Raw genomic sequence first — 14,437 nt, 5'->3', positions numbered from 1 at the left:
TGGCTTTCCTCTTATAGCACTCGTATGCTGCTTCTCTTTTCCACTCAAGCTCAGCTAAGGTAAGCAGTCGATCCATCCATACCTCTTGATCATCTTGTGCTCCTTTGCCATGAAGTCGCATTGTTGGAATGTTTAGTTCAATTGGCTGTAAAGCCTCTTGACCATAGACCAAGTGAAATGGTGTGAACTCCGTGGCTTCCCTATATGTGGTTCGATACGCCCACAAGGCACCATCCAAGAAGTCATCCCACAACTTTGTCTTGTTTTTCACCATCTTTCTAATGATGCCTGCAATGACACCATTAGCTTTTTCTACCAAACCATTTGATTGGGGATAGTAGGGTGTACTGTGACGATGTAGAATGTGAAGTTCTTCACAGACTTCTGTGAGCAATCCCTTTCTAAACCCTGGACCATTATCAGAAACAATCTCCAAAGGTGTGACAAATCTACAACAAATGTGAGTGTAGACGAATTTGCTCACTGTCCTCTCATTTACCTTTGCCACACTTTGTGCTTCCACCCACCTAGTCATATAGTCTACAGCCACTAGAATGTAGAGTTTACCGTTTTTTGTCCTAGGCAGAGGACCCATAGCATCAATGCCCCACTTTTCAAAGGGTCCATTTGCAAGCACGATTTGCCTTGGACCATAAATCAATCTTCTATTCCCATTTACCTGACAATTGTGACAACTTTTACACCAATGTTGGACATCCACATGTAGACTTGGCCAAACATACCCCGCAAGAAAAATCTTCTTCACAGTTAATTCTTGGGAAAAATGACCACCACATGCCTCTTCATGCAAACCTTTTAGAATGGCTGGAATTTCCGCGATAGTTGGTACTCTTCTGCACACTTTATCCTTCCCTCTTTGATAGAGGGAGCCTTTTAGGAAGAGATACATGCTTGCCTTCTTCATGAGTCTCCTCTTCTGAGCTTTTGTGAATTCTGGTGGAAACTCACCCTCCAAAATGTAGCCAATGATGGGAGCCAATGACTCCAATCCCTGGTACCTCGGTTGCTTCACAGCAGCCGCCACCATGATGACCTGCACTTCTTTCTTTACACATGCAACGGCTTGTTGTGCAAGTAAATCAGCATCTTCATTTTGTTTCCTAGGAATATGATATAATTGCACCTCCTCAAATTGATTAAATAGCCTACGGATGGTATGAGCTTTGGCCCTTAGTCTTTCATTTTTGCATGCCCAAATGCCTAAAATCTGCTTCACAATGAGAAGTGCATCCCCTTTTACCATGAGACGTTTTATCCCTTGGCCAATGCACATCTTCAAACCATGAAGTAGTGTGTCGTATTCTGCTTCATTGTTTCTAGTTGAACCTGGTAGATTGACCTTCTCTTTCATGACCATCTCTCCACTTGGGTTGAGCAACACTAGTCCTCCCCCTGCTTTCCCTGTGGCTCGTCGAAAAGCTCCATCAAAGAACAAGGTAAAAGCATTGGGAATACTTTTTGGTGGTGGCAATGGTAGGGTCTTTACTTGAGGCACCTTAATTTCCTTCTCATGTACCCTATAAGTGAGAATCCCTGCCAATTGTGCACGCACACTATCTTCGACCTTGAAAGAGTATTGGAACTCTTGCAACTCCATAATCCACTTTGAGATCCTAGTACTAAGATTCATTTGAGATGACACCCAAGGAAACAAATTCTCTGCGGTGAGAATTACAAAAGGTTTTGGGAGCAAGTAGGATCTAAACTTCCTTATCGCAAACATGAGGGAAAGCATCATGAGTTCTGCTTCTGTGTAGTCTCTCTCCAAAGCATTCATGACCCTACTAGCAAAGTACATGGGTCGCATCCTTGTACTGTGGGGATCTTGTTGTAATAAAACTGCACCAATTGTTTCCTTCCCAACACTAGAGCTAACAAAGAATGTGTACTCCCAACATGGAGGCATGAGTGTTGGTAGCTCTGACAAAATGGCTTTAATGTTACAAAAGTACTCTTCAAGCTCATCAGACCATGCAAATTCTACTTGTTGTGTCAACTTTTGCAAAGGGTGAAGTAACTCCGAGGCTAAGTGAATGAAGCGTGACATATACTTCACCTTTTGAATGAATGAGATGACCTCCTTAAGACTCTTGGGTGATGGTAGCTCAATAAGAGCCTTTGCCTTTGAAGGATCCACTTCAATGCCTTTGTAAGAAACTTTATGACCAAGAAAGATTACTTCATCCTCACCTATATGGCACTTGTCGGGGTTGAGTTGACCTCCCATGTCGTAGAGCTTCTTTAAACCTTCTTCTACCCTTTGTAGATGCAATGATTTTGAGCTATAAATACAGAAATCATCAATGAACACCATAATTGACTTTCCAAAGAATGCTTGAAACACCATATTCATGAAACGTTGGAATGTTGCAGGAGCATTTGTCAGACCAAATGGCATGACTCTAAAAGCATAACAACCCCAAGGAGTGATAAAGGTTGTTTTTAATTGATCCTCCAATGCAATCCCTACTTGAAAGTAACCTGAGTAACCATCGCACACAGTGTACTTCTCATGACCAGCTACCTCATTTAGTATCTCATCCTGGAATGGGAGGGGAAAGTGATCTCTTTTTGTTGCCTCATTGAGGGGACGGTAATCCACACACACCCTCCACTTGCCATTTTTCTTAGGAGTGACAACAACAGGAGAGACCCACTCTGAATTCTCCACTGGATAAATGAAACCTGCTGCTAGAAGCTTTCTTACCTCCTTGAGTAGAGCCTGCTCCTTAACGACTCCTAGCCTTCGTAGCTTTTGAGCCTTAGGTGTGGCCTCTGGCTTCAACTCAATCTTGTGTTGAACAACATCTACTCCACGCACATCGGTGTAGTCATTAGCAAAAAGCCTCGGAAATTTCCTTAGCACACATTTGAACTCCTCTCTTTCATCCTTTGTAAGTGTTGTAGACAACATACCTTCTAACATTCCTTCATCTTCCACCTTTTGGTTCTCTTGGGAACCTACCTCTTCCAAACCTCCTGAAGAGGTCTCCTGGTTGTTTGGCTTAAACCTTACCCCCATGACTTCAATGGAGGACTCCTCTTCAGTAATGCTGCCGCTACTTTCTTCTTCTGAAGTGTTTTCAGTCCAATCTTCTTCGGTCTCACTTCGAGATGATTCTTCATGGAGCTCCTCTTGGCGTTGCTCCTTCATGTCAAAGACAACCTTCTTGTGATTTTCATTCCTGCAAATTAGCTTTCCACTCTCCCAATCCTGCAAAGCTCGCATTTTCATTAGCCATGGTCTTCCTAGGATAAATGGGTAACCATTTCCCTTGGTAGACATGACATAGAAATCCACTGCCTTCTTAATGCCAAAGGCCTCCACAAAAACATTTTTACAAATGCCTACGCACCTAGCCTTGCTATTGTTTGCCATTTTCACTTTGATTTCAGGTGTCTCATGGATGTGTATGCCTAGTCTTTGCATGAGGCCTTCTGTCATGATGCAAATTTGTTCACCCCCATCCACTAGACCTTTCCTAACCAATCTTCCTTTTATGTAACAATCTAGCACAGGTGTAATATCCTCGTTCATTTCAGCATGTGCAATTTTTACAACAGGAAAACTCTCTTTTACCTTTCTCCTAGTGCTAACTGCCTTTGTTAAATCCCTCCTAACTTGCGGGCATAATGCAAGAAACTGAGGCCATGAGATATCAGGACCCTTACCTCGCATGTCTTCCAACAGGTTGTATGGAGCCATACCATGTCCAAGAGGGAAGTCTTGGAGATTGATACGACATCGATTCCTCTTAGCTTCCTTGGTCTCCTTTGCCTTCTTGCCTTGTCCATGGTCACTCTATGATGGGACACCCTCTTTCTCTTTACCTTTTCCTCGGCCACGCTTAATGCCATTTCCTTCCATGTCAACCTCATTTGAGTTTTTCACCTCTACCACATGCACATTTGGATCTGGCAAAGATGGAACTCCTTCTACCCCTTGTGGAGGTGGTCTTGGTCCATTTGGTCTTTGTAGAAGCCTTGGTTGTTGACCAGTTCCTTCACCTGCATTCATCACTGAGTAATTTGAGCTAGGTCTCCCTGGCTCCCCATGGGGCCAAGGACAATTATACATCCCATGTCCAGACTCTCCGCAATTCCAACATTGCAAGACTCTCCTAGTTCGTGGCTCTCTCTCTTCTGACTTCTTTGCTTGTCCCTTTGGACCTACAGCTTGTGCAAGGTGAATTGATAGGCTGCTTAAAGATTCATTTAACTTCTCAATCACTTCAGCCGTTACCTCAGGAAGCTCCCTAGATGTTGATGCTTGTGACTTACCTTTGGGTCTAAGACCTTCTATTGGAACCTCTCCCCTTAAGCACTTGAGTTTCCTATACTTCTCAGTAGCCCTAGTTTCCGCTGCATCAAAAGTAGCAGGTGCACCCGCCTCAACTTTTACCTTAAGGTCAGGAAAGAGTCCGGCTATGAACCTCTCCTTCTTTAAAAATTCTGCACCATCACCAGGGTTAGCAACATTTCGTATCCATAGAAACCAAAGACGTAGAAACTCTTGCTTGTACAAGTAGTAGTCATCTAAGTCTTTTTGCTTATGAGAAACAATGTCTTGCCATAATTTTTGAGTGTTTTGGGGATCAAAGAAGTATTTCTTGAAACGATTCAAAACTTCTGTGTAATTCCCCTTAACTTCCTCAGGCAAAGAGCAAACCAAGTGCTAGCATCTTTCCTAAGGACCACCTCAAACATTTCTACACGTTCTTGATCAGTTATTATCCTCTTGATATGGCAAGACATCTTGAAATTCGCTAAAAATAATTCTGCATCCTCTCCAGGCTCTCCAAAGAAAAGAGGATACCCAGACATTTGGCGTTGGCTTTCCATTGAATTAATTTCAAAGTGACACCCGTTTTTGTTTTTCTTTCTTAAAAAGATTTACACAATAATGTTTTCTAGCTTGCAATCTATTCTACAACAAAATAAAGATATTCACATCAAACGACCTATGATAATCAATAAGAGGTAGGATGACAGGGTTTGGTGATGCGAGAATTTCTCCTACTCTTTGGGCACCAAACATGAACACCATACGTTGTTGAAAATGGATTTTCCTACTAATTGCAATGTTTATTCTAATGTGTGGAGTGAAATGGAAGGGGAAAACCTCTATTCCTGGGCCATTATCCATGGTCTATGCATGACCTAATGCTTAAAACAAAACAAAAATATAGACGTCCAAACTAAGGTCGTACCTAATGAGAGGCAAAATAAAAGGATTTATTGAAGCGTTTATCTCGGCCAACCTAAGAGGACCGAAAATTCTACGAATGACACGTTGAAATTGCAACTTAGTACTAACAATTATGTGTACCTTTTCCCTTGCAATGGGAATGAAGGGATCATACAAATTTTCGTGATTCATGCAAACTACTTGACTATGCTAAAGGTTGATTCTACAAAAAAATACACAAGCCGTCCTCAGTGGGGGCACCAATTTGAGGCGGTCTGGGGCGGGCAACAAGAAGAGTGGCCTCCAAGCACTCTTCTGGGCTCCCATGCTGCTCAATTGGAATGGGGTTGGGAAAAAACAACAAACACACACACAAACCCGCAACCTAACCCTACACAAATTTGGGGCACCACCTAGTTTTGGATGCGAACTAGGACGCGTAGAGAGAGAGAGAGAGAGAGAGAGAGAGAGAGAGCTCGGGCTGCTTTGAAACGTATCGGCAATGATCAAGCAAACACAACTATATATTGAAGAAAGAGAGAGAAAGGGGGAGGGGGTGCTTGTTGCATTAATACCTTCTTACAAATCTGTCATGACCAATCAAAGTGATATTAGTATTTGTTCATCATAGCTTGAGTAAATTACCCCACAACACGTCACAAGAAAAGCCACCCCACTCACTGTCTTAAGGCCAGGGGAGTCCTCTCCACCCTGTTGCCCTCTTACAGTATGTGGGATTTATGGCTAAATTGATGACAACACTAGAGACAAGCTATCAAGAGCTTACCAAAAAAAAACACCAAGACACTTACACATCATTGTTGTCCATTTCTTCACGTGGGAAGAGAGACAAAGTATCCAAGCTTAGTCCAAATCCACCCTCCTTGATTCAGCAAATGTTGAGCTTACACTAGTAAGAGAAATGATAGATTTCCTACTCTCAATTGAGTGATCACTCTCTCTCTTACAATGGCATAGAGTTCCCTTGCTAATCTCCTATTACAACACATGCACATGCATAAGACAATGAGCTTCCACTCAAGAGCTCCTTCTAGAGAGGTTGAGCTTGGCTTCTCAAGCTATAGCATAGTGCTCTTGCTTATGGCTCCCCCCCTTGTTGTGCTAGCTACACCCTCCTTTTATAGCAATTTTGAAGGCTAGGGTTACTCCTCTAACCATGGTTGGGTTAGATTTTCAGCAATTTATCTAATTTCTTTTGCTTGGAATTATCAAGAAGTTGGTGGGGAAAGAGAGAGGAGAGAAATGGAGGTGATAGGACTTTTCATAGTGGGTTAGTGTTAGTAGAGTTAGCATTAATTTACAAATGGAATTGGATATTTACAATGGGAGTATCCATGTAGGATACAAATAAGGAAGAAAAACTCTTAAGAGGTAAGAAAAGGTGGATTTCTTACAAGGTTGATGCTCCAAGTGTCTTGAGTAGGGCCAATTTTGACGCTTGTTGACGGTACATTTTTTCTCCACTCTTGACCTTCCTTGAGAGACAAGGTAATTGAAGCTGAGTAATCAACCACCATGATGCTGTCTTTTAAGAGAAGAGGCTGAATTTTGTGGTTTTTTTGATAGATATGGGTAATTTGGAGGAGGAAAAATGAGACTAGGTGGTCAATTTTGGAATGGAATTGTGTGTGGGAGGTATGAGTTCACCATGGTTTCTCTTATTCTTCAAGGTTGAGGAGAAGGTGAGTAGGGTGCAGAGAGGAGTGGTGAGAGAGGTGGGGATGATAAGTGGAGAAGTGTGTGTGAAAGAGGAAAATGATAAAGTGGAAGAGAGAGTGTGGCTGCATAGCATGGAAAAAATGGGGTCCACTGATAAAATCATAGCTCACAGCTCGTAGCTCAAATAAATATGAAAAAATTTGAGGCAAAAGCTCAGCCCACGAGCTACAACTTTTGTTTGTGTCACCTTTTCAAATTCGGAGAGCAAGTGAATTTTAAAAATTCAGCAAAACCGACCGTTTTTTTCCACTGCACAAGGTCTTTGTGGGGTCCTTCTTTGGATGATTCTTTTGAATACCTCCAAGAGTGAGCCCTCCATAGTGCATGTATGCATGCCACCTACCCTTGACCTTATTTGGTAGGTCTATAATTGAAGATATTGTTGAGAGCATGATATAAGTGAATAGTACAACTAAGAAAATCAAATATTGAGGGGTTTAAAAAATATGTACATGTCAAATATAAATAATATAAGTGGAAAAAATATAAAGGGGTCAAAAGAAATCTCTCTCATTATGAGGCTACCATAAAAAGATAAATATTTTTGGTGTTCTAATTTTTTAGAAAAAAAAGAAAGATGTAGGAAGGGAAAAATCACAATAGTGAAAAAATATACACATAAATAAAACTAGTTTTTTTTGGATTTTTGTTGGGGTGGAGTTACACCAAATATAAGAGAAGCTTACATGAAATTATTTCTATATGGAATAAAGAGTATGAAAAATGGTAAGAAAAATTGTGGTAAAGGTGAGGCAATGTACAGAGCATAAATAACACACACCTAGGTAGAAATATTTAAATAAATACCAAAATAATTATGAAAAAATCTTTTATTTAGGCCCTATATACAAAGAAATATTTACATACGCATGGGCCATAATATACTTATATATTTTTTTATTTATTTATTTTTGGCTCAACTAGCCCAATGACTAGCTAATTGAGGGTTTTTTATTTCAGTAAGGAGATATGGGAAAAGTCCCCTAACTCACACGCACCTATATACAGTGAAAGGGTGAGGGTAACCACAGTGTTTGAGTGATTTGATAGGGGGGGATAACTCACTATGGCAATCACAGAGAGCCGAAAAATGGCTATCAGTAGAAAGAGGTAATTTAAAAGGTTCCACGTCCTTAACTTCAAAACCAAATGGCACAATACGGAAGTGAGCTAGAGGCTGCAAGTATGCCTGATCGTGGTGTGCATGATACGAAAGATGGGTAGGATCCGAGTTGATGGATGAAAAGCAATGTAATTGATAGATGGATGTGGAGGATATAAAGGAAATTATTTGATGGAGTCAATAGATCTACACAGAGAGAAGGTTCCAAACAATTCAATATGGTAGGAAATAAAATCTATGGGTATGCCTTATCGCTTCGTGCGAGATGCAGAGGATGGGATAGGGAGGATGGAGAGGATGAAAGATCTCTAGAGGGGTTGATGTAGTTAATAGAAAGATGGGTAGGATGGAAGAGAGAGGATTTGATGAAGCCTAAATGTCACGATTGCACTATAAAAGAGATCTCCCAACAAGGCCTACTCGTGCCATGTGGGACAAACTTTAAAGCATTAATAAGGGCATTGCAAGGTTGGTGGAATATGCTTGATCGCATCATAGGGGAAATATAGCAGGGCCCATGGGAGCGGATAAAAAAATGGCAAGTTCCTTTATATATGGGACCATAAAATGACCATTGGTGACATGTGTCATGCATGCACACATGCCACATGGCAAGGCTCTAACTGTCAGGTGTATGGATGCTTGGTGATATACAATGTCCATGGCACGTGCACATTTGTGACATCTCTCAAGTCATCAACTCATGTTGTTTCGTCCTTTTTCCATTTTGCTACTCTTAATTCCCATCATCCCACACGGTGCAGTTTAGGCATCCTAAGCATGCTGGCACCACTTCCCATTGCATCATCTTATAGTGCCTACTCTCATTGTTCATCCCTCAAAGCGGGATAGAGGCAACTCATACATGGTCACAGTAGCACACCCTGCAATTCCATTGGACCTTTTCATTGTTTCATCTCGCATGTCATGATAAAGAATGTTATAGAAAGATGAAGGACCTACCATCACTTTGTTTGGGAATGTTTATATGCTACTAGATGATCTTTTAACATCATCCTCCACGACGTGATATGTCATGGTCGTATCCCTTTGTTTGGGTTGGTTTATAGGCTACGAGAAACTTTCTATCATCATGCTTCACGACACGATAGGGCATGGTCGTCAAAGTTGGAAGCACCACCAATCACTTTGTTCGGGGAATCTCGTAGGGTGTGAGACGATTTCTTCTGATCTTCCCGCATGACATGATAGTGCATGCTCTATAAAGCTTGAAGCAGGGATTATTTCTTTGTTTGGGCAATTTTTTTGGCTAGGCCCATTTTGGATATCATATGGCAAGGACAATGGAAACTGCAACAAAAGTGTACCAAGTTCTAGAGGATTCAGAGAAAGATGATGACAACCAATAGGAATCAATCAAGCTAAAATTGGGGGAAAAAAAAGGAGGAGAATCCATTTACACAACCTTGTCAGAGGCCTAGTCCTAGGAAGAGAATGCATTATCAAGTGAGGTCTCTAAGGGAGATAAGAAAAGCACAAAAATCTACTTGTCTTCTTATCCCTAGACTACCCTTCATGAGAGTTGTCAAGGAGATATTAGACAGATTGATGAGCATGATGAAAAGCAAAAAATTTGTCTCAATAAGGTGGCAGTCTCAAGCCTTGTTGTGCCTTCAAGGGTCTGTTGAGGATTTCTTAATAGACTTTATGAATGATAGCTACATTAGAGCTTCATTCGCTCCTCACAGGGTCACACTAATGAGGAAAGATTTTGTGCTTGTGTCAATGCTGAGGTTCAAGTTTCATAAGGCTTTAGAGCCATTTCCTAGTAAGGACCTTAGGGCCTATCAAATTTTAAATATTCCTTCTGCCAAGAAGCAAAAGAAGTCAGGGGTTGTCATTGAAGATGTTACACATTAGTATTACACAAGAAAATCCAAGAATATCAAATCAAGCAAGGAGGTTGAGAGAGAGCAAGAAATGATATCAAAAGATGCTATCCTTAGAAAGCAAGCAACATCTTTAAGAGCATCCAACTCCCTCCTTTATGAAAAAGCTACAGGCCAAATGGTTGTGGATGTCTCTATGTATGGGGATGATGAGTTGTACTATGACATATTCCCTCAAGATACAAGTATGCTTGTAAACCCAAATATTGAGGTTGGTGATACTGTGCCCTTTATCTATCTCAGGTATGTGTTTCCTCTTTGCTAATTATTAGTGTGTGCCTACAAGGGCCTCATTGGGGGATGTATTTCCTTTGACGTCAGGTGTCTTATGCGGGATCTTCCAAAGGCTATGGCTGTGAAAATATCCATACTTCATCCTCTAGTGACATAATCCCTATTCCACAATCAGGGAAGCCTTTCGAGTTTTTTACAAGAATTTGACATGCTGGCATGCAACTACATAGTATACCCCTCTGTTGAAGGGTAAGTCTTAACTCATAACAAATTTTTATATTGTGTGGTATTTCTAGCTAGTTGTTATTTTATTGTAGAGTAAATTGGAGCCTTATTATCTTCAATATTTTGGAGAAAGATGGTATATTTATGATTTCAATGCTAAGTATCCATGGGAGAAGTAAACTGCTAGTCTGAAGTATGATCTATACTTGATGGCCCCTTGTTTTCTATTACTAGCTTTTTGATTGATGTCTGCTTGTTCTGCAGCCCAACTTATCATTGGTCACCTGAGTACCACAAATAAGGATTACAATATAGAATCTTTCAAGTACTACAATTAAAAAGTTCCTTTATAAACAGACTCGGCATCTTGTGGATGGAGAGTACTTGCCAATGCCAAACTTATCGCTGGTCACCTGAGTACCACAAATAAGGATTACAATATAGAAGCTTTTAAGTACTACAATTAAAAAGTGCCTTTATAAACGGACTCGACATCTTGTGGATGGAGGGTACTTGCCAATGCATGAAGATATCTTGAGTCAAGGTGCACGATGACTATACTCACTATAAGTGTGCATCCCATGTTCCATTGATTGGTTTTTACTTCTTAACTTATGTATGTACTCATGTTTTTAATTTTATTTTTCTACTTGGTACAATTGCATGAATATCCAAAGTGTTGGGTCATGTGGGTGAAAGACAAGGCTGATTATATGGTTTTAGAAAGATCAATAAACCCAAATGATCTAGATTCTCCTATGACACCAAATCCAGATGAGCAAGAGTCTCCTTTTTCACCAGAGAAAGGTAGAGCCACCAAGGGTTTGGATGCAAGTAAAAGGTAGTACAAGAAGAAGACCCATGGAAAGAGCCCTTCAAAGCGGATTCATACAAATAATAGCCATGCAAAGAAGAACCTTACCAAGAGGAACCATGCAAAGAAGTGCCTAGCAAACAAGACTTCTACAAAGAGAAAGAGACCCACCAAGAAGAAGAGCCTTGAAAAAAGAAAATGAAACACAGAGATACCTCCATTCCATTCACCATTGAAATTCAAGATTCAAAAGCATAATTTAGCTAAGAACATTAAGGGGGAGGCACCTAGCTCACCTTTAAAACTACCATTCATGTTTTCAAAGAAGGTTGACAAGTCTTTCAAGCCAACCACTCTTTAGAATCCCAAAGCACCAACCCCCATAGATCCCACTACCAAGTCTCCCATTCCAAGCCCTGAGGAGCCCAAGTCATCACCCCTCAAGGAACATAAGTCACACCCCCCCCCCCCCTCGTGAATCGACTTCACCCCCTCCTGAACACAAAAGAAAAAGGGTCTCTGAGGATGCAGGGTCCTCCCAGGTAAAAACAAAAGTGGAGTTTCATGATTGATTACTCCACAAAAGTTACGTACACATTTTTTTATTTTGTCCATATGAACATACATCCTTTGGTGGTTCATAATTTTGTACTTCAAAATTTAATACCAACTATTTGATTCTTGGCTATGTATCATGGTGTCATCTAAATAAAAAAAAACATAAATAATGATCACAACAAGGTAGAAAAGACATGTATACCTTCAAAATGTAATGATTATAGCATTGAACTCCGTTTTGTCAAGTCCTTGCAAGTGACTCAAATACAACTCTTTTTGGGGAAGCCATGTGATTCAAGGGGTAGAATTCTCCATCCTTGTGCTCAGTGTATGGATGGACTATGACCTTTAGTTTAGACTTTGGACATTTTTCCTTAGAGTCAAGATAAAACCAACACACATGGGGCTCAAATTTATATGGATCTTGGTTGGAGCCCGTAAACATAGTTGATATGAGATAGACATAGAATTTGGGATTACTCTACAACTGCTGTTATCGCCAATATGGAAAGTTTCTTTAATACTACATCCTTCTCCAAGTACACTATCCAGTTCATTCATAGAAAGTCCTTTATTAAGCCACATTGCCTTTGTCCTTTGTAAATCCATTATTTTGAAACATTCCACAAAGACATGTATAGGCAAGAACTATTGAACTTTAATCCTTCTTGAGATCCTACCCGGAGACATAGCTTTAACACTTTTATGTCCTGGGACACTTTTATGTCCTGGGACACTTTTATGTCTTGTTAAGTGACCATTTTCCTTGAATTATATCAAGAGTTTTAAAATGTATTTTGAGGTGCTATCTATCTAGAAAGTTGTCTAATGAGCTGAAAAAAACTTGAAATTTTTTTGGAATATCAATTCCATCTCTTAACCTTGTCCTTGCACAACATTTTACAACCTAAACTGTGTAAAAAAACGGGTCCCGTTTTTGCCTTTTTTCAACTTTTTGCAGCTATACACTCTAGAATTCATGTTTGTGAGGTCTATAATGCTAGAGAACTATCTTTAGTAGTCCTCAACATGTCCTGATGCTTCTAGGGAGAAATAAATATTAAAGTTGTAAGTTATGACCAAATTACAAAAATTGTCAAATCCTGTTTTTTAGCCAATTTTAGCTCTTCAATTATTTTTTTGGTGGATTTCATAATATCCAAATGCATTTTTGATTTTCTATGTCACATATTGTAATATAAAGCTAATATTCCTTGAGTTTTGGGGCACCTAATACCCTATTTTGCGTAGTACACAACGATGGTTGATTTGTTCAATTATAGAAGAAAATGAAACATTCTAGTATATCAAGTATAGATTTTTCCATATTGTTAGTTTCTTGTGACAACTACATGCATTTTGTAGGTAGTAACCATATCTAGTCATAAGGATCAAATTTGGCTAGATATTGAATAGTTTCTATGGGATTCTACAACTCATAATGTTGAACCCAGTTTTTTCATGTTTGCTGTATTTAGCACTTCATCTTTGTCCCCAAGATTCCCCTTGGTAAGAGATGTATTATACTTTTGACATGCTCCATGTCTCCTTATGAACATAAAGGACAATAGGGAGCTAAGAAAACATGCATATAGTATTTGTATTGAGCATGGCTATAGAAACTTTGATGATAGGTTTGTAGAATGGTAAAAAATCAACTTTTTTGTACCTATTTATTTTGGCAAAACAAAAAATAGTGAGTGAAAAGCAATCATATGTTCTGATCACCAACCCATTGAAGTTAACTAGGGAATTTATATCAAGTCCTACAAAAATCCCTAATCTTATTTTTATGCAACAAAACGTAAGAAATGACTGTTTTGATGAAAATGCACTGGTCCATCAACTTTGGAGGCTTGGTGTGACCAAAAGATGAGAAATTTTACAAGTTTCTTATTTTTTCCATGTGTAGTAGGCCTTGAACTATAACCTCATCAAAGGATTTTACAGAATGAGTGGATCTACTATGGTTTTGAAGGTTTTTTTCAAAACCCTGAAAGGACACTTTTATGTCCTGCTAGGTTACCAACCTAGTGTTAAGTTTGTCTTCTTTGATCTTGGATTTGAAGCTTGATATAGTACATGCATCAAGGGCTTACCAATCAAGTGATCTTATGGTTAGAATGGGTCATCGTTTTTAATAAATGGAAGGAAAAAGTTCAAGTCTAAGGTTGGATAATCTCTTACTCATTCAGTCAACTGAGTATTGTCTTTGTCTACTAAGATTGACTAGGCCACATGTCCAAAGTAGCACATGCTTTCTTTGTGTGAATTCAACAAGTGTATTTGAGTGGGTATGGTTCCTCCACTTACCAAGAGGACATTAGAAAAAATATGAACCCTCTAGCGGCCCTTTGGGATTAAGGTTAATTAGAGGCTAGCCAATGAGAAGAGGGTGATGGACACACTCTATGCCCTCCAAAAAGTAGGGGGACAAAGAAGTCTTACACTTCTTAATGGCGTCTTACCTAGTGAGAAGGTGGTGGGGGGACATATGGAACCTCCAACTTCCCTCATTTTTGATCCGGTTTTGAAGAAATCCCAAAATTTTGGAATTTTTAAAAAATTTCAAAACTCAAGTCTTATCCTTCTTAGCACTAGAATGGTAACCTAACAAGACATAA

General features: G+C 39.7%; 1 pseudogene; it reads left to right on the top strand.

Moving 5' to 3' along the window:
• The first annotated feature begins 10,424 nt into the window (after positions 1–10,424).
• LOC147421195 (uncharacterized) lies at positions 10,425–11,457 on the top strand (annotated as a pseudogene).
• Positions 11,458–14,437: the final 2,980 nt, after the last annotated feature.

Source organism: Adiantum capillus-veneris, chromosome 28, assembly GCF_014529385.1.
Source record: "Adiantum capillus-veneris isolate H3 chromosome 28, ASM1452938v2, whole genome shotgun sequence".
Classification (NCBI taxonomy): domain Eukaryota; kingdom Viridiplantae; phylum Streptophyta; class Polypodiopsida; order Polypodiales; family Pteridaceae; genus Adiantum; species Adiantum capillus-veneris.
Note: the sequence above shows the minus strand (reverse complement) of the source record. Positions and strands in the feature narration are given on the sequence as shown.